The sequence below is a fragment of the Drosophila tropicalis genome, unplaced genomic scaffold (genome assembly GCF_018151085.1).
Source record: "Drosophila tropicalis isolate 14030-0801.00 unplaced genomic scaffold, ASM1815108v1 contig_697, whole genome shotgun sequence".
Classification (NCBI taxonomy): Eukaryota; Metazoa; Arthropoda; class Insecta; order Diptera; family Drosophilidae; genus Drosophila; species Drosophila tropicalis.
Window position 1 is genome coordinate 127,423 of NW_027173179.1, and position 19,441 is coordinate 146,863.

A 19,441-nucleotide genomic window follows, 5' to 3' on the forward strand; every position below is an offset into this window, starting at 1 on the left:
TACAGTTTATGTAGCGTGGCGTCTGTGTGTATGCATGTGCTCTGTTGATGACGTATGGCGTAGTAGACAGCAAGCAGCGCTTATATTGATTGTAACTTGTGTTATATTTATCCGATCAGATAAATATGGGATGGGATCTAGGGTTTTATATCTAATATTATCACATATGTATATTTGTAATGTAGTCCGATCCTGATAATCTTCATACTTGATCTGCCCCAGATAATAAAGAGCACAGAAAATTTCAGCCCAAAAGCTCTTAAGATGGCTGAGTAAAACGCTTACGCACGGACGGACAGACGGACATGGCTATATCGACTCAGCTTCTCATGCTGATCAAGAATATATACACATTATGGGGTCGAAAACGTCTCCTTCTGTGCGTTATAAACATCTGACCAATTTTATGATACCCTCTGCAAGGGTATAAAAATAAAATAAAAACTTCATTTGCTTCTTTCGCTTCATCCGGTTACAATTCTCAACTGTTTTTAGCGTTGAAGTAGTGGTAAGGCCTTTAAATTCTAGAGTGGTTGGCTAAGTCTGCTTATTAGAGAAAGTGGTAGTCTTTAAGCGTTACACAGACAACCTACTCAATATTTTGTTTCTCCCAAAAGTGACATCGTGCTAGCACATTGGAACGATTAAAAAATTCTCGTCGCTAAAATAAATGTCACATTCAAAACTTCCCTTTTGACGGTTTTAATTCATGATTTAAACAAATTTTTTAAAAATCTAATTAGCAGCAATGAGCTTCTTTTTAATGACAAATTAATGGCAATTACATTGTTAATTGTCCATCGCACAACCTTCTATTGGAATGAAAGTTAATGAATTTAACTATGATTAACAAGTTAAAACCATTGCTAAGTAGAAGAAGTTTTTTAAGTTGTTTTTAACAGCCTCACCCTCTTAGAATCCTATAATTTCCTATAAACATTTTGAATTCACAAAATAAATATTGGTTGTTTTTTGCTTCGCTCTGCAATCCCACAGTATTTTTGGTGAAAAAGAAATTCCGAATAATAATATACTGAGAATTAAGATGTGCCCTGACAAGAAATCAGTTTCCTGAATATTTCGAAAATTCATTAACTGAACTCTCTACTTTTATTTTTTTTTTTTTTTTTTTTGAATGTTTATTGGTTATTTGAGTAAGGTTGATTTAATAAATAACAGTATATTTCAATTATTTTTTTAACTAATGCTAGTCTCTAATCGAACTCTCGGCAGAAATAGATGTTTGTAATTTATGATTTTCATAAATAAATGTTTTTGTATACGTATATAAGTTACGAGTCTTAAGTACGAGCCTTAGTCATGAATGCGAGTCTGGTCCGTGCTCGGGCGCTAGTTACGAGTCTTAAGTACGAGCCTGAGTCGTGAATGCTAGTCTGGTCCCTATTCGAGATCCAGCTATGAGTTTACCAAACGTGTCTCCCTGTCGGGGTGTAACATTGCCATGATCCTTCGGATACACATGGGAGATGACACACTAGACTCTTTATTTAACCACTAGTTTACCATGAAACTAATTACACAGAAGCTTTGATTTAAAGTTATACATAATTTGTTTATTGATCACTTCAATGTACTTCTGGCTCCGAGGCCAGACTAAGACTAACGCTATTCCAGAGATCGGGGACTTAAATATACCTCAAGAGGGCTGATGGTGTGGATAATGTGGGTCACAATGTACTTCCTAGGGTTATGGGATGTGTGTGTTGTCAACGTGACTTTTAATGGGAAGGGGTATACAGCCCGGAACTCATTCAGCAGTTTCTGGTATTGCGTCTTGTCTTGCTGCATCTTAGTTAGTCGGTGTGCAGGGCATGGCTCTACTCGTTTTGTAGGAGTCGGCGTATCGTAAAGAAACGCGTGTGCTAACTCCTCCCTGCTTAAAAATCGACGTCCCGGAGATCTCTTATCTCCTCCGTTCGATATTTTAGTGGAGCCGTCAAGTGCATGGACAGCTGATGACATCCTTTAGCTCGTTGATGTTTTTATGTAAATTTAGAGGTCACAGTGCTCGGATTACTTCATCTAATTTGTGTTCTAGTAGTAACGCTTTATTGAGAAATACGATTAGAATTTTTTTAAATTGTGTCGAGGTAATTAGGATATTTTGTTTTAGAGTATCGTTTTCGTGTATTCTAGGCTTGTTGTACCTGTTCGTCTGTATTCATAAAATTTAACCTCTCACCCTGAATCGTTGGTACTCCCTGTGGTTTTTGTCGATAGTCAGCGGGTTCCACAGATGATCAAGATGCTGTCCTAGCATAGGTTCATTATCCTGATTAGTTCTGATTAAATGGTGTTATATCAGACTGTAATCTACGTTGGTATCCGTTCGACATGTAGGGAAAGCTTCTGTTAGCTCTCTTGATATATCTCATGATCACTGCTTCTTTCCTCGAAGATTGAGTTGCTTATGTTTCTTGATATGCTAATTTGAAGATATTCGTGTTCCCTCTTTCCTGTACTTCAATGAAGCGGGGCTATTGAGCAAGGTTGCCGTTCCGGCCCATTTTTTTTCATTATATCATTTATTTCGGCAGCCTCCATCGCGACGAGGGCCTTGGAATCTCGACCAATGTTCTTTCGGCAGCCTCTGCTATGAGGGGGGGCCTTGGTTTTTACAACCAGTCATTTTATTTTGGGCAACCCTTCTATGAGGGGCCGTGGATTTTCGACCATCACGTTTTTTCGGCAGCCTCTGCGATGCCTTGGGATTTCGACCAATAATTTTCGGCAGACCCTGATGTGAGGGGGGCCTTGGATTTACAACCAGCCATTTTATTTTATGCAGCCCTTCTATGAGGGGGCCTTGGTATTTCGACCATCATGTTCTTTCGGCGGCATCTGCGATGAGGGGACTTGGAATTTCACCAATAGTTTCGAATTTCCTTATTTGCCTTAAACTCAAGGTCTGACAAAAATTAGTTATGGACACAGTTATCATGGAGCGTTGCATTGATAGGTGCCTTTAGCCTATCGAAAGTTCATAAAAATACGCTGAATATTCGAAATTTGCTCATGGCTTTATATACCTGGTGTTTTCGCATCGTTGTCTCTTGCAGTCTTACTGTGAGCAAATTTAAACAGCTTTTTGAAACGTCAGCGAATTATCTATCGAGCTTCGAGCTTGATCGCAACTGTCCGATCTCAAGTTACGTTGAGAGGTAACTACATGGCCTTGGTTAAACTTAGCTTTAAAATGTTTTAATCGCTTTGCGGTAGGTCTTATGTTCTCGCATAGCGGACTTTAATAAATTGTGGTACGAAACGAGACGTCTCGTTACGGTATGTGATGGCCAAATGGGCGGCGGTGTCAGATACACGTCCTTTGGGCATCTCCTTTGTCCTGACCCGCAATTCCTCCAGAATATTTTAAGTGGTAGGAAGACGATCCTTACTCGAGGGAAGAATTACGGGTCCCTGCTCGGGCGACAGCTACGAGTCTTAAATACGAGCCTGAGTCATGAATGCGAGTCTCCTCTCTACTGAGAAGCCAGCTATGAGTCTATCATACGTGTCTCCCTGATCCATCGGATACACATGGGAGACGACACACAAGACTCTTTCTTTAACCACTAGTTTACCATGAAACTAATTACACAGAAGCTTTGATTTAAAGTTATAATTTGTTTATTGGTATGTACTTCTGGTTCCGAGGCCAGACTAAGACTAAAGCTACTCCAGAGATCGGGGACTTAAATATACCTCAAGAGGGCTGATCAACGTCTAATGATCGTACTGTGGCCCGATGTTGAGTGTAAGTGTAGAATAATTAACTAGAATGGTAATGAAATTGTGTTTTTATTGGCATTATTCAAACGATCACCCATGCAAAAAGGGTATATTAATTTTAGTCAGAAGTGTGCAACGCATAGAAGGAAGCATCTACGACCATATAAAGTATATATATTCTTGATCAGCAATACGAGACGAGTTTAAATAGCCATGTCCGTCCGTCTGGATCAACGCAAACTCCTCCTTGACCATAAGAGCTACGGAGCTAAATTTTGCATGGCTTGTATATGGTGCACAGATTGTATATCTTGGATTCAGCCAGATCGGACCACTATATCACAAAGCTCCCATACAAACGGGTAAAGTCACGAACAGTGACTTTTCTTAATAACTTTGATTTTTTTAGAGCTATTGTCGTGAAATAATTAATTTTAGAGAGTTTATTATGCCCATAAACGACTCTGCCAAATTTGATTAAGATCGGGTGACTATATCATTTAGCTCCCATAGGAACGATCGGTCGAAAACAGTAACTTTCGTCAATCACTTCGTTACTTTCGTAAACTTTTATCAGTTTTATATATCTGTTAATGACTGTGCCAAATTTGATCAAGATCGGGCGACTATATCTTATAGCTCCCACAGGAACAATCGGCGAAAAACTGTGAGTCTGATTAATAACTTCGTTTTTTCGTATGTAAGCCGTTTCGCAAACATTAGACTTTAAAGAAACCCCTTAAAACGTTTTTCCATTTTGAAGACCATAGGTAAGAAAGAGTAAGAGTATACCAACTTTGACGCGGTCGAAGTTAGCCACCGCCCTCTAATTTTCATTACTTTTTATTTTCCATGCTTATAGCAACAGATTTAATTAGAATCGATATTTTGTTTTCAATGCGAATGAAAATTAATTTCATTAATTCTTTTAATGCCAAAGAAAATTAAGTAAGTAGTCTCGCCGAATAATCTTAAACATGCAGTTAATATTATGTATAATAAACTATTATAAATATAATTTATAACCAGATATAAGTGCCGACAAAAGTTTCAAAAAGTCCGCGTATTTGTGTATCTAAAGCTTGCCATCTTGCAACGGTATCTTATAATTTGACTGTTTTGTTTAGCCGAAAACCACTACTTTTAGCTATTGTCCCGCAAAAATAAAAATATTCTTTTGTTAATTATACAGAAACTAGGAAATAAATCGCCTAGTTCGACTAAAGAACAAACGGACTCCGTCTCCCATGCTGATTAAGAATGTATAAGTTAACATGGACAAATGAATATAGCTAATACTGCATTTGGCAGTGGCCACGATCGCTGGGTCAGCGATCCCACGGTCTGGGTAATATGAGCCGGCCCGCAAGACGTTGACCGCTGCTAGCGGCACGAGGTGCAGTGTCCGCATTCCGATGGCCAATGCTTAGGGTTCTTGGGTAGTTTATTTAATAATGTTTAGTTAGTTATAATTCGGACTCCAAGCGCACAAAACTGTGGCTTGTAATAAATCAAACATAAATAAAAATATAAATAAACATTTATATAATTGGCGCCGAACTAAAATTAAAAGTGCCCAAAACTTAAAAAACAATTCTAAGTAAAATAGAATTGAAATAAAAAACCAAAAACACAAAAAGTCTAAACATTGTAGTGAACAAATTATCACTACAAAAATAAAGGAAACTAAAGTGCCCAAAACTTAAAAAACAATTCTAAGTAAACAAAACAAAAAACACAAAAAAGTTTAAACATTGTAGTGAACAAATTAAATTCTGTTTTAATTGAATCAAAAACCTTTTACACTATTAAACGAAATATTTGTTCCCGTCTGTTATGTGGAGAGATAACCAAAAAAATAGTGATAGTAGTGACGAAGAATTACTAAAGGTTATAGAAGGCAACAGTGAGCAAGTGAAAGATACGTACACCAATAATCAGAAAAATAGTGATAGTAGTAACGAGGAGTTGTTAAAGGTTATAGAAGGCAAAAGCGAGCTAGTGAAAGAAACACACAAAATGCCAACAACAGAGGAGGTGATGAAAATAGTGCAAGTGGCAGTGCAGACTGCGCTTGATCACCAAGCTGCACAGATGCAGTCTACTTTCACACAACAGGTAAACCTCGAAATGGAGTCTTTAAGGACTCAGATAGAAAGCTTAAAACCAGTCGCACCGGAGGTTGAGGTTTATAGGAATGCCGAAATCATCCCGGAAATAGAGTGTAGGAACCATTAGATATTGTTAGATCCTTGCCAGATTTTGATGGCATTCAAAACGAATACATTTCATGGCGCTCCGCAGCTTCATTGGCATACGAACTATTTCGACCTTACAGGGGCAGTTCCGCCCACTACCAGGCAGTAGGCATAATCAGGAATAAGGTTAAAGGTGCCGCTAGTTCCACTCTAGCATCGTACAACCTTACGACAGGGGGAACAATCGCTGTCTCAGTACTATGACGAGGTGGAAAAAACATTGGCCCTCCTCACTAATAAAACGATAATGACACATGAGGCAGCGTCGGCGAACGTGCTTAATGAGCAGTTTAGGTCCGATGCGCTACACTCCTTTGTGTCGGGGCTTAAGAAATCCCTCAGGGCGGTAGTACTACCAGCAAAACCCAAAGATTTACCCACTGCGCTAGCATTAGCGCACGAAGCTGAAGTAAGCCACGACTACGCAGCCTTCGCTGCAAGCTTTGCGCGGGCTACTGAGGAAAAAGCTCAGGGCCCCTTTGAACAAAAGAACCAAAATTTTCGAAACAATGCTAACCAGAATAAGAGCTCAGAAAATAGCCAAGGGGCATACAAGAAGACTCCTCATTATACTAGAGTTCAGGAAAAACCAAATAACAAAGGGAAGCCACCACAAAATCCTGGGGCTCAGGCGTTCTCAACACCAGAACCCATGGAGGTTGACTCCTCTTCAAAGTATAAGCAACCAACCAGATATTCGGGAAATAAGTCCACAAAATCTTGATTCGGCTCGAAAAAGAATCAGCAGGTTCGTTTCACGTCTCAGGATTCCCCTGAGGAAGAAGCCTATCAGACAAAAGCAGAGGCGAGCGCTCTGGCAGCTAGTGATGACCTTTCAGATAGTGAAGAATCTTGTAATTTTTTAGGGAACACTCCCTTTTACCGTTCATCACGAGAACAGTAGGAGGAAAAACAATTAAATTACTTATCGATACGGGGGCCTCAAAAAATTATATTCGTCCAATGGCGGTACTAAAATTCATCACCCCCGCAAAAAAACCATTTAATGTCAGATCCATACATGGGACCTCAAAGGTAACGGAAAAATGCCCAATACATATTTTTGGCCTTAAAGCACATTTCTTCTTGATAAATATCCCGGAAGATTTCGACGGCATAATTGGTTTCGACCTTTTAAAAAAAGTCGGAGCAACTATCAATCTGTTAAACAACCAAATAGTTACAATAAATGGATCTGAAGCCATTAATTTTACCCGTTGCCCACAAGTAAATTTCATTTATATCGACGATACAGACGTCCCGGCTGCTGTACTTAAGTCTTTCAACAAGATGATGGACGAAAGAGTAGGAGCGTTTGCAGACCCTGACGAGGCTCTGCCATATAACATAAATACTGTAGCAACTATTCGAACAAATGGGGAACCGGTATACTCCAGATTATACCCGCTCCCAATGGGCGTTACGGACTTTGTCAATGCAGAAGTTAAACAACTTCTAGCCCACGGCATAATTCGACCCTCAAAATCTCCCTACAATAATCCGACCTGGGTGGTCGACAAAAAAGGAACAGATAAAAACGGCTTCCATAAAAAGAGGCAAGTAATTGACTTTAGGAAACTAAACCAAAATACTACCGATGACAAGTACCCTATTCCAATGATTTCAACAATCTTGTCGAACATGGGAAAGGCCCAATATTTTACAACATTGGACCTTAAATCGGGATTTCATCAAATAACACTAGCGGAAAAAGACAGGGAGAAAACTTCTTTTTCTGTCAATAATGGGAAGGAAAGGAAGACGATGTTAGGGACATTGAATGGGTCCTTAAAAGCCTTCAGGACGCGGGGATGCGAGTATCACAGGAAAAATCCAAATTTTTTAAAAAAAGTGTGAAGTATTTGGGATTTATCGTATCTAGGGATTTATCGTATCTAGGGATGGTATCACAACTTCACCCGAAAAAGTTCAGGCAATCAAAAATTTTCCAATGCCAAGTGGGTTTTTTGATCTCAGATCATTTCTCGGGCTTGCCAGCTATTATCGCTGCTTCATAAAAGACTTCGCGAAAATCGCAGGTCCCCTTACAGATATTCTAAAGGGCGATAATGGAAAAGTTAGCAAGAACATGTCTCGGAAAATAAAAATCGAGTTTAGTTTAGAACAATCGCAGACATTCTCCAAGCTAAAAGATATTTTTTTTAGCCTACCCAGATTATCGACAACCATTCGATCTTACCACAAATGCGTCTGGTGATGGGCTAGGCGGTGTCCCAGACCAATCACCATGATATCCCGTAAATTACGTAATAACGAAAGAAATTTTGTGACTAACGAAAGAGAGCTTCTTGCCATAGTGTGGTCACTAAAAAGCTTGAGAAACTACCTTTACGGGGTAAGAGACCTAAATATATTTACCGACCATCAGCCATTAACCTTCGCCGTATCAGACAAAAATTCGAATGCGAAACTAATACGCTGGAAAACATATACTGATGGACATGGCGCAAAAATAATTTATAAGCCAGGAAAGGAAAACTTCGTAGCAGACGCCCTTTCGCGTCAGAACATTAACGCTCTCGAAGCACCAGATTCGGAATCCGATAGGGCAACCTGCCATAGTGAAGAGTCTCTGTCCTACACTATTGATGTATCCGATAAGCCCTTAAATTGTTTTCGAAACCAGATTGTGATTGAACAAGCAGAGTTTCCTTCGGTAAGGACATTCGTTCTCTTCCAGAGTAAGTCCAGGCACATAATACGCACATCAAACCCCGGTTCACTCTTACAGACACTGCAAGATGTAATAAATGCTGAAGTGGTAAACGCAATACATTGCGAACTGCCAACTCTTGCCCTCATTCAGCATAAATTGGTCGAACTGTATCCGGCAACAAAATTCTGGTACTGCAAACACATCGTTACAGATGTACCAGACAAGTCGGAACAAAAAGAAATTGTAGTGACCAAACATAACAGGGCGCACCGTGCAGCCCAGGAAAACATGAAACAAATTCTGCAAGACTATTTTTTTCCCGAACATGGGAAAATTGACCACAGAAATTGCAGCCAATTGCAAGATCTGCTCTGTCGCAAAATATGACAGGCATCCAAAAAAACATAAGTTGGGTACCACACCAGTACCAGCTTACGCAGGAGAATTCTTACACATCGACGTTTTTTCCACAGATAAAAGATTCTTCCTGACCTGCATAGATAAGTTTTCTAAATTTGCGATAGTCCAACCTATAGCATCGAGAGCCATAGTTGACGTAGAGCCGGCCATTCTACAGTTAGTCAATTACTTTGCTAATGTTAAGACAATATATTGCGATAATAAAAGGTCAATAAACTCTGAAACTATAAGGTTGTAGAGGCTGACCTAGGAACTAAAGTCCTTATAAAGGGGAGAGAGGTCCATAAGAACAATTTAAAATAGAACCTCTAAAATTGTGTTTCCAAAATTAGGTTTACACACTTCTACAACTACTAGAGTAAAAGGACTATTTTATAATATCAGAAATTACAGAACGGACTTTATACTGATACTGACAATACTGAGGACACACGCGACAATGACCATGAAAATCACGGACTATACCAAAGCAGACTTTATACAGATACTGGACGGAGACGTGACAGTTTGGAAAGAGTACAGCTACCTCGGACATACGACAAACATTACCTCGTACAGGACATACGCGGACGCGACCAGGAAAACTATTGAATTCTTTAAGGAAGATAATATTAAAAGAATTATTTTGACAGATATTAGGAAAATCGACACACTACTAGAAACAATGACGGTTCATCATAGAGGCGCTAGAAGCCTAAATATTGTAGGCACTGAAAGTAGTGGCCGGAACTCCTGATTTTGACGACTGGGAACAGATCAAATTTAAACAAGAGCAATTAATAGAGTCAGAAAATAAACAAGTCAAGATCAACAACAAATTACAGGAAAAACTGAATGCAATAACGAGCTCCATAAACCAAATAAGTAAAACAGAAAATGTCAATCACGAACACTTTTATGAAACCATCCTAGCGAAAAACAGAATGGTCATTTCAGACCTTGAAAATTTAATTTTAACAACCACTTTGGCAAAAGCGCATTTGTTGAACCCAATAATCCTCGATGACTTGGATGTCAATGAAATGACTAACAAAAATCTCACAAATATTAGTGTGTCAGATTTATTAGATGTAGGTAGTATTAAGGTTTTTCAAAATTTTAACATTTTGTACTTTTTAATCAAATATCCTCACCAAGAATCTGTCTGTAAGAAAATCAGCCTTTACCCGGTAGAGCGGGATAACATCATTTTAGATTTTAATAACAGAAACGTTGTTGCTGATTGTGGTATGGAGCTATTCTCAGTCGAGGGTTGCCAATTGGCGGTAACCACAACATTCTGCAAAAGATCGCCCACGAATGGCTGCACGCAACAATTAGAAGCCGGAACTCAAGCCCATTGTAGCTCCAGACCAGGTCACCTGGAACCCTTAATAGTTGTGGACGAGGGAATGGTTATCATCAACGACGCCACCATGGACATCAAAGACGAAGTCGGCAACGAAAAAAGGGTGAACGGCACCTACCTGGTGACATTCACCGACAAAATTACCATCAACCAAACAACGTTTGACAACAAGTATGATGTGCTCAGAAAGAAGCCAATGGTGTCGGCCGAGTCACAAATCAACATTACGAGGTACCGGGAACACTTAAGCCTGCCTTTCCTCCACGAACTGAGCATAAACAATCTCCGGCATATAACCGGACTACGCTCAAAAATAATATCGGGCCCTGTATTGAGCAGCAGTGTCACTATTGGGATAGTCGTAATTTGGTTCGCAATTTATCTGGCCATTCGCAGACTCCAGAGACGCAACCTAGTAACAACTCTTCAAAAGTCTCTTGACCTACAAAAGTCCGGGGACGGCCTCCACTTAAGCGAGGGAGGAGTTAACATGGACAAATGAATATAGCTAATACTGCATTTGGCAGTGGCCACGATCGCTGGGTCAGCGATCCCACGGTCTGGGTAATATGAGCCGGCCCGCAAGACGTTGACCGCTGCTAGCGGCACGAGGCGCAGTGTCAGCATTCCGATGGCCAATACTTAGGGTTCTTGGGTAGTTTATTTAATAATGTTTAGTTAGTTATAATTCGGACTCCAAGCGCACAAAACTGTGGCTTGTAATAAATCAAACGTAAATAAAAATATAAATAAACATTTATATAATTTATACATATATACATAGAAAATATACTTTATGTGGTCAAAAACATCTGACCAGTTGTCGATTACGAAGTTGTTGATAAACGTCACTGTTTATTACAGATCGTTCCTATAGAAGTTTAATGATATATTCACCCGATCAAGTGGTACAGGTGTATATACAAGACTAACAAATGATGATGTTTATTAAACTAAAAAATATTAACTTTTATGACAATAGCATAGACAACAACAAAGTTATTATTAGAGAATCATTTGGGCAACTGACCAACAAGGACCCGAGTTCGAATCCCAGGCTAGTGTATGGATGAAGTTTTCGTCTAACAATAAGCCGAATGCCTTAGTTGGCAGTGCTTGTAATATATAGTTAGGTTGATAGTTTACAACTATATACTATACTTATAATAATAAAAATAATAATATTATTAGAGAAGACATTGTTTTTTTTCGCTTTATTAAATTTAAATTCCTAACTACGTTTAGCATTAATGATATGGTATCGTCATTCTGTGATATATTCTGGCTATGATAGATTTTGTTGGTTTTTGAAATAGCTATAGGGACAACTATCGCACCGTTTGAGCTGCCTATGTTTAAATTTTTTTTTTTTAATATTTTAGATTTATTAACCTTTAGCCGGCTAAAACCCAGTGGTGAGTTTAATTTAGGGGGAACGCTATTGTAAGGCTTTGGCGTAACATGAAGGCAGCTTTTTAGTAGTAATTTTTCTTTGGCTTCCCCTAAAACTTAAAACTTATAGTAATCTGATAAACTTTCCTTAAAGCTTAGCCGTTCTAACCTTGATTTTGTTCTAAGACATTTTGCAGTGCATTGATAAATTCTTACTATTATAAAGTGATATTTTATGTAAAATAAATTTATAGTGGATGGTTTTGATGAGCTCAGCTTTTATTATTATGATTTGACACTTGGTGTCCATGGCCATAATGTTCCAAACTCTATTTCTGTAACTCAATTCATCAGCGCACAGACACAACCTTAATGATGTAGTGGACCGATACTGGCAATACTTTATCTTACTCGAGTTATAAGTAGCTCAAATATTTAGTTTTATCCCAACAGACAGACTGGCATGTCTTTATCAACTCAGCTTCTCAAGAATATATGTATATGAGGAGTGTTATTAGTTGTATGGGGGAAAAAATAGTGGTATTTCTTCTATATGAAAAGTAACGGTTGTTATTGACAAAAGTCACTGTTTTCGATCGATCGTTTCTATGGGAGCTATATGATATAGTCACCCGATCTTGATCAAATTTGGCAGAATAAGCTTACTAATATTAAGATCAACGCAAACTCCTCCTAGACCGTAAAAGCTACAGAGAGTTAAAATTTTGCATGTAGGCTTGTATATAGTTGTATATCTTGGATTCAGACGGATCGGACCACTATATGATATATGTCCCATACAAACTGCAAATTCGCGAACAGCGACTTTTCTCAATAACTTCGTTATTTTTTGAGCTAATATCGTGAAATTTAATATTGGTGAGTTGTTTCACTTATAAACAACTGTGCCTATGTCATATAGCTACCATATGAACGGTCTATCGAAAACGGTGACTTTTGTTAATAACTTCGTTACTTCTGGCGCGATTGCTTTCATAGTACACATTTAGCAACAGTCGGAACAGTTCCTAGTATTAAAATGTATAAGTTGGCTGTTGGCTTTCAAAGCAATCTGATTCTGATTTTTGCTATTGCTGCTGCTGTCGGGTTTCTTGCTTTCGGATTTTTGCTGTTTGCTGCTGCTGTCAGATTTTCAGGTTTCGGTTTTTTGCTGTTGCTTCTGCTTCGACTGTTCAAAGTTTTCGAAGCAGAAGCATCAGCACACAGCAAAACTGTCGAAAGTTTTCGCAGTTCTCAAACCCTGTTATAGATAATTGTTCATTTTAATTAAAAATCAAAATTTATCATTCTTGGGATATAAGTTGTTTGAAAATTTCTCATTCACACTTAGTTGTACTGTTTATAAATACGTGTTCATACAAGTTTAAGTTGGTGCGGTAGATAAACATATGTAGTTTATTTTTATACATATGGCCTGAAATTGTATCTATGTTTGAGTTAGTGTGTTAGTTAGTTCGTATAGCGAAAAAATTAATTACTATACAACGACAAAAGTAGCCCCTTTACGCCAAACTGATTTATAATTACTTTAGTTGTATTATTAATATCATAATATATTTCACAAACACTATTTATGATAAAATCTAACACATGGAGAATACTAAATTTGTAAAAAAAAAAAACCTTATTACCTTCTACCGGCAGAATGTCTTCTTTGGCCCTCAATATTCGCCGCAATGTCTGTTTTAAAACTCTTTAAAATTAACACGCGATCTCGTATTTAAATATTTCACACATTTTTAATTATTTATTGCACATCTTTATTTCTATTAACTTTTTTGTGAGCAAAATGAAAACTCGCTTTAATCCTGCACCGGTTACGTTTTGACAATGCTGAAATATTCTCGTAAGTTTGCAATGATTTCTCTTTTATAAGCTTTTAATGACAATTTATCACAGAAAGTATTTGTAGTACATATATTGTGCGCGCATGATGTGCGCAAATAACGTGAGCTTTTAAAGTTGTAAGCTTTTATAGAACACTACGTATATTAAAAGCTCTTTCACATAAATTTAATTTCAGCAAATTATATAATACTGATTTTCTCAAAAACTAACAATGTTGGGATGTTGTTTAGTATGCGCGCGGATTATAATTTGATTAAAATCGGACTAGAAGCACACAATATATTTGCAACACATACTAGTAGTTCAGGGAAAAGATCCATATTTACTCATATCGATATTCCAAAATTTAGTATGTGTCCCAGATCAATGTATATTTTTGGATTAAAATATTTTAACTCCAAAAAATTAACAAAAAAATTTGGATAAAAAAATAAGATAAATTTTTTATTTAAATCATAGTTAACACAAGTGTCATATCCATAGTTTACTTTAAAACGATGGCTAACTGACAAAAACAAAGTATAAATTTCTTATTTACATCATAGTTAACATATGTTTCATATCCTTAAACTACTTAAAAACGATGACTTTATTCATGAAATGAAATATTCACGAATTCATTCTTTTTCAATCATGTTTATAAAATAATTTTTATACCCTTGCAGAGGGTATCATAAAATTGGTCAGATGTTTGTAACGCACAGAAGGGGACGTTTCCGACCCCATTAAGTATATATATTCTTGATCAGCATGAAAAGCTGAATTGATTTAGCCATGTCCGTCTGTCCGTCCGTCCGTCGGTGCGTATGCGTTTTACTCAGCCATCTTAAGAGCTATCGCGATGAATTTATTTTTATTACCCGGGTGAGATAAAGTATGAAAATTGTCAGGATCGGACCACTATATCATATTACTCTAGAAGAAACATTTTTATAAAAATTGGAGTATCCCCATAAAATTTACTACGATGATAGTATTGGATTTAAAAACTCAGATTTCAGTCCGATCGGATAAATAGAACACAATATAAATCGGTTCAATCGCTGCTGGCAGCGCTGCTTGCTGCCTACTACGTCATACGTCATGAACAGAGTACATGCATACACACACAGACGCAACGCTACAAGAATTGTATGTGTATGCGTGCGTTACTTTGCTTAGGGAATGAGGGAAGAAGAAGAACAAATTGTAGTAAAAAGAGTAAAATTGTTTAGTTTGTATTTTGATGAATTTTTTTTTGAACATATAAAATTATTATTGTCAAGGACTGCAAGGGTATATAAACTTCGGCATAGTCGAATTTACCTTCTTTGATATTTATTAATGAAAACAAGCATGTCTGCTTGTTGCGATCTAAGGCAACTCCTTTTTTCCTTTTCAAGATTTGCTGAACATTCGTTCACTCTCTGTGGACGTTGCTGAGACGCACAGAAACTTTTTCACGCATCTTCTATAGACTATGTCAGTTGCGACCTGTGAAGAAATAGTTTTAATTAAAAATGCTATACTCTTATGTTAAGGATTTTAACCTTACGTTAGTCCAATGGAGATGTATTCGGATCGACATTTTCCATGTTAAAATCATGCTTCAGTCCTATTATTGAGTCAACTCGACTGCTTCGAATTCCAGGGTATATTAATTTTGGTCAGAAGTGTGCAACGCATAGAAGGAAGCATTTCCGACCATATAAAGTATATATATTCTTGATCAGCAGATCAAATCGCCATGTTCGTCTGTCTGGATCAACGCAAGGCTTGTATATAGTTGTATATCTTGGATTCAGCCGGATCGGACCACTATATCATATAGTTCCCATACAAACTGCAGACTCCCGAACATTGACTTCTCTCAATAACTTCGTTATTTTCTGAGCTATTGTCGTGAAATTGAATATTGGTGAGTTGTTTCACTTATAAACAACTGTGCCAAATTTAATCAGGATCGGGTGACTATATTATATAGCTCCCATAGGAACGATCGATTGAAAACGGTGACTTTTGTCAACAACTTCGTTACTTCTGACGCGATTACTTTGATAGTTCACATTTGTTAGTTTAATATTTGTTAATGACTGTTCCGAATTTGATAAAGATCGGGTGACTATATCATATAGCTCCCATAGGAACAGTCGGTGGAAAACAGTGACTTTGATCAATATGTTTGTTATTTCCTATGCTAAGATTGTTAGCCATTCTTTTGCAAACATTAGACCTCTTAAGATAAAACGTTCTGCCACATTGATGGCTATAGGTAAGTAAAGAGTAAAATGCAAGGGTATACAAACTTTGACAAAAATGCATCCCTGTGTTGCAATTCTCGTATCCGAGAGCAACTCGTACTTAAGTAGTCTGTCTTTTGTTCCGTTTATTAAAGTCGTACAAGCAAGCTCACCCTTCTCTGTAGCCAGCTTGCCTTTGAGATTTTCAAGATTATGAAGAAAACCACAGCATACAAGAAAGACCATCGACACCAGTGCTGCAAAATCTACGTATTTTTACGTAGATCTACGTATTTTCAGCCCCGATCTACGTATCTATACGTATAGAGCTCCCAAATCTACGTATTTTTTTTAAATTGTACAAAAAAAAAAATTTTAGCAAATTTTTTTAGATATAAACAAGAATTTAAATGTTTAATTTAAAAGTAAACGAGTAATTTGCAATTTACCAACACTAACAGTGTGCTAGCAGCAGGCTTTAGTCAAGATGTTGCCTAATGTTGCCAGAAAGAACAGGCTGGCAACGATATTCATTATTCTCAGCTGTGCAGCACATGTAAATTTTTGTGGCGATAAAAAGTTCCTAAAGTTTGGTTGTTTTTATATTGATCTCAAATGGAAAACTATTATTCTATAAGCAGTGAAAGTGATAAGGAGCAATCCACCACTCCCACAAAGAAACGGAAACGCCACTATGACATGAAATATTCGGATAGTTGGGAGCACGAAAAAAAATATTGCGGCTGGCTGAAAAGAAGCGTCAAAGGTAGCAATTTTTTCTTTTGCAAAATTTGCAAAATAGACTACAAGAGTTCTAGATACGTAAATTGTACAAAACATAAGAACAACGAGAGAAGTATGTATTTTGTTTATTCATTTGTGTCTGTTGTCTTCGAGTTTGTTATGTCTGTATCTTAATTTATGTTTTTATGTGTTTTTAACAACTTGTCCTTGTGCAGGAGGAACTAAACCCAGTGTTTATTCAACAAACGTTATACATATTTTTAATGCATATATATAAATATTTTTAATACATTAATTTCAAGGCGTCCATCAACCAACAATTTTATCTATGTTGCCTGACACAGCTAAAAATGTGCATCGAGCCAACCACTGAATTTTATTTAGAATTTATGAATTTTGTGTTGCCAATTTTTAACGAACTGAATTTGGAGATGCAATCAGAAAGCCCCAAGCTGTATTTGCTTTACGAGAACGTTTTTCGTGCCTATAAAACAATAATGGAATGTTTCATAAAGCCAGAACACATAGAATTGTCTGAGGAGGAACCCGAACAAAATAGCAACGAAAAAGCGGCTTTGGAATCAAAAATTTTGAATTGCGAATTTGAAAATTCCGATCTACACTTGGACTTTAATGACATTTATTTGGGAGGCAATGTGGCTGCCCTAACTCTTCAAAAAAGCGGAACCATTGATTGTGCGAATTTATTATTATTTCGGCAAAATTGTCTTAAGTTTTTTATTGAGAGTCTTCGTCAAATAAAAAAGCGCTTCCCATTTAATAACGAACACATGCAAAAAATGAAGCAATTGCAGTTCTTAAATCCTGCGGTATTCTTAAACAAGAAATTAATACGCAACATACCATCGATTACACAAGCTGCACTTTCATTTCCAGGTAACTACTTTAAAATTTATTGTTTTATATAACCTCTAATAAACATGCATTTTCATGACAGGACTGTGCACGCGAAATTTCAATGAGCTCGACAGGGAGTGGCGTATCTTACGGAATACAGATCTGCCCTTTACTGGGGAAGATGCTAAGGAAGTAGAAATTTGGGCGTATATTGCAAATATTAAAAAAGGCGATGGTTCCCTTCTTTTTCCTTTTTTGTCAGAGTTTGCTCAAAATATTTTAACATTGCCGCATAGCAGCGCAAATGTTGAAAGAATTTTTTTCTGAGATAACTTTAGTTAAAACGAATAAAAGGAATTGTTTAGGCACAGAAACCCTAAAAGGATTATTATTCACAAAAGACCATTTAAAGCAAATATCATCTGAGCCATCGAAAGAGCACCTAAGCTATTTTAATAAAAATATTCACTCCTAAATATTTAAAAAAATGTTAATTTTATTAATAAAAACTCCTTATATGTAAACAAATATGGCATATATATAATTAAAATACCCTTTATAATTGGCTTTGTTTGACTAAAAAAAAAATACGTAGATCTACCTATTTGACCAAATTTTGGCTACGTAAAAATACGTAGATTTTTGGTTCAAGCTACGTATAAAAAAAAATTTCATTTTGCAGCACTGTTCGACACTGTGACCAAGTTGCTCCAAGATGTGGTCACAGTAGCGTGTTCAGAAGAAGACAAAATCTTTAAAAGGTCTTCCAGAATGGCAATTTCATCAGAAGACAAGGGCGATAATGCCTTTGGAGTTTTGAGTAACACCTTACAAATGGCATCCTTGGTTTCCAAAAATCTTTGCACCATGTGATACTGTTCCATCTAGTTGGGCATTCTTGTTTAAAGCTCAATGGGTTATCCTTATTTCGAGCATCTCTGAATTTATCATAAACAATGATACTGCTTTTAAAAAAACCACAATTTTTTTTGCTTTTCCAATAAAGGCTTTAAATCATTATTAGTCAGACAGTCCTCAACAATCAAATTAATAGTATGCGCTGCGGATGGAACATTCATTTCGGAAAGAATTTCGCAAGCGTTTTTTATATTCGATGCATTCATTATTAGTGTTTCTGAACGAAATGCATTATTATTGTTAGCATATAAGAAATTTGATTTGTATTCCATATTGTTAGTGCAGTAAGATAATTATCGAATTGCAGTGTCATATTACCATGAAATTGTTGTCGAGTTCGCTGGTATCGATATGTAATCGATATCGGGAAAAAGCTTTAGTTTAGAGAAGACCATTGAATTGACCGGTTGTAACTTTATACAAATTGCAAATATATTGAACAATAAATTAAATAGGCGGTCCCGCCTTTAAACAGTCTAACTAGGCAGTTGGTTTCCGAACATATAAATTATTGGTCCTTCGAGCCGGATACTAGCTGCTGATTTATTTCAATATTTTGCAAGTTGTGTAAAGTTAGACGGTACATTAGTTGGAAGAGACCGTGTCTAACCTCATTCGCGATGCAGACAGTTATGCAACAACGTGGTTACTGCAAAAGACAAATCACGCGGGCTTACCACAATGCAAATACATTCATCGAGAAAACCCACGCAGTGGCAAGTTATGACACACGATTGCAAGAACTGCAAAAACTACATGCGTTTTCTACAACTCACCGAGGAGTTGCACACCTATGAAGACACTTCGGAATGGGAAGATCTGGACGTGGACATTGATCCATATGAGGAAAATCACTACGCAACTTACTCGATGTTGAGTGTTGCGCGGGAGGAGCTGCAATTGCAATCCGCCAGATCGCTCAACCACCGCCTTTCTGCAACAGAGGCACGTGAAGGTCACGTATCACAAAACCACGTGAACTTGCACT

The 19,441-nt window shown here is 37.2% G+C and overlaps 1 long non-coding RNA gene across 1 annotated transcript in view; it reads right to left on the reverse strand.

Annotated features, from left to right (window-relative positions):
• The window catches only part of LOC137579556 (uncharacterized), a 61,531-nt gene extending 47,848 nt beyond the window's left edge, over nucleotides 1-13,683 (reverse strand). Inside the window, exon 1 of the long non-coding RNA XR_011032835.1 lies at nucleotides 13,498-13,683. This is a non-coding gene — a long non-coding RNA (uncharacterized lncRNA). The remainder of the gene's footprint in view (nucleotides 1-13,497) is intronic.
• Nucleotides 13,684-19,441: the final 5,758 nt, after the last annotated feature.